The 2,003-nt window shown below is 35.9% G+C and overlaps 1 pseudogene; it reads left to right on the forward strand.

Moving 5' to 3' along the window:
• Positions 1-879: 879 nt before the first annotated feature.
• On the forward strand, positions 880-967 carry LOC138832723 (U6atac minor spliceosomal RNA; annotated as a pseudogene).
• The last annotated feature ends 1,036 nt before the right edge of the window (positions 968-2,003 follow it).

The raw sequence follows: 2,003 nt of genomic DNA on the forward strand, positions 1-2,003 counted from the left end.
GTACCTTTACCGGCTGCATGAGGGAAGAACTGGCTCCAGGAAAATAAGATTGAGATACCACTTACACCTCACAGTGCTAGCCTGCTTCATCACTCCCAAACTGGGCTTCCTTTGTATATATCTCACTGAATGGTGTGACCATCTAGTAAACCAAAATAAAATCACCAAGGAATCAAAAGACTCCTCTGCATCTGTTATGTGCACACATAACAGATGTAACTATGTCCTATTAATTCAAATTAACTCTCACATCAGTATCCCTCTTATCCTCTTCTGGAAGCAACAGGTAAGGAAGCAATCATATTAAAAAGAAAAGTGGCTATATTATAAATTCCTAATAGAAAATGACCTGTTGAAATTATCTTAAGAAAAGGAACAGAGAGATGAGAGAAAAAGCTGGAGGAAGTGAGTCTGATTTAATAAACATATGAAAATGTCACAACAATAACAACTTAGGCTAAAAATAATAATGGACTAATAATAAATCTTTTATTAATATTAGGATATTACACTAATTAAACTACACTGACAACCCTTCCAGTCAACATAACTATTCTCACTTTCTTGTTTCACCTCCAGATTCAGTTGCTCTTAAATCTTTTCATTTCCTTGTTATTATGAATAAGGTTATTTCTATACTACTGGACAACCTGTACAACTCTCCAGTGTAATTATATTTTCTTTCACTCTCTCTCTCTGTGTATATATGTGTATAATTAATCAAAATGTTTTTAAAAGGTACTAATTAATGTCATAAAAGAGAAAAACATTTTTGAGAAAAATAATTAACTATCCTAAATGGTTCAGCAGTAAATAACATTTACATAATCACAATAATGTAAATATATCATATTAATCATCTAAAATAGCAGCGAAACTGTGTTGTATGAAAGGAGAGAAGGTTAGCAGTGAAACTATCAAGGATAGAAATACACACACACACACACACACACACACACACACATATGAAAAAGTAACTACCCAGAAGACAAAAGGTAATACCTAAAGGTAAAATAAAATGCAAATGGAGATCTAAAACATTATTTGGAAATATCATGGGATGTACAAGAGCAATCTGAAAGGGATCTAAGGACTCAAACAGCTTTTAAACAGACTGTAGACTAGCCTGCTTGGCCCAACTTCACCTCTACTTGTACAGGACTCTATTTCTAGCCAACTTCTGAGCCTTTTAGTAATTCTCTAATGAAACTGAATTGATTGTCTGCATTCCCACTGTGTAGAATTCAGACTTCTTGGCTTTGCTTTGTCTGTTACCTCTTGTCCTGCTGCTTTCCAGCTCCTAAAGCTTTTGCTGATGGATCTGCTATTACCTCCTCTCCTTTCTTTTTGTCCCAGTGGACTTATACCTTCTCTCTCACACACACTCTCTCTTCTCTCTCTCTGTCTTTCTTTCTCTCTCTCTCTCTCTACACACACACACACACACACACACACACACACACACACACACACACACACACAAACACAAAACTTTCAGAAAACCTTGGTAAATATTGCTTGTATGGGAACTACTTTTTGTTTCATTTTTGCCTAAAATGTTTCTCATGATTTCTATTCTTTTTTTTATACATAATTTTTATTCTTACAAAACCTTTTCACTTGGCTAATTAAGTTGCCTAGTACAAGCAATAGCAAAATTCAGAAATGAATATAATGTTCAGCTGTCCTCTCAGTTCTGGCATTCGTTGTGCTGGATTTCACAGTGAGTGGACTGTGGATAGGCTTGTCTTCACTCTGTGCTTCTTCTCAACATTCACCTCTCAGCTCCAATAGGAATCAGGGTGATGGCGAGAGAGGAAGACAGTAGAAATGAGTGAAATTAGTGCTTGAGCCATCTGATGTAGTACATTCTAAACTTCTATGTGCAAAGGGCAATCTTTCCTTTGTAGATTTCCTAGCACAATGTTTGGAAAGCATCTCCCTGATTCTAATTGTCACACCTTAGAGACATCCACTTAGCTCACATGACACAACAGTGACTC

Source organism: Dipodomys merriami, unplaced genomic scaffold (genome assembly GCF_024711535.1).
Source record: "Dipodomys merriami isolate MVZ:Mamm:240054 unplaced genomic scaffold, mDipMer1.0.p SCAF_2, whole genome shotgun sequence".
NCBI lineage: Eukaryota > Metazoa > Chordata > Mammalia > Rodentia > Heteromyidae > Dipodomys > Dipodomys merriami.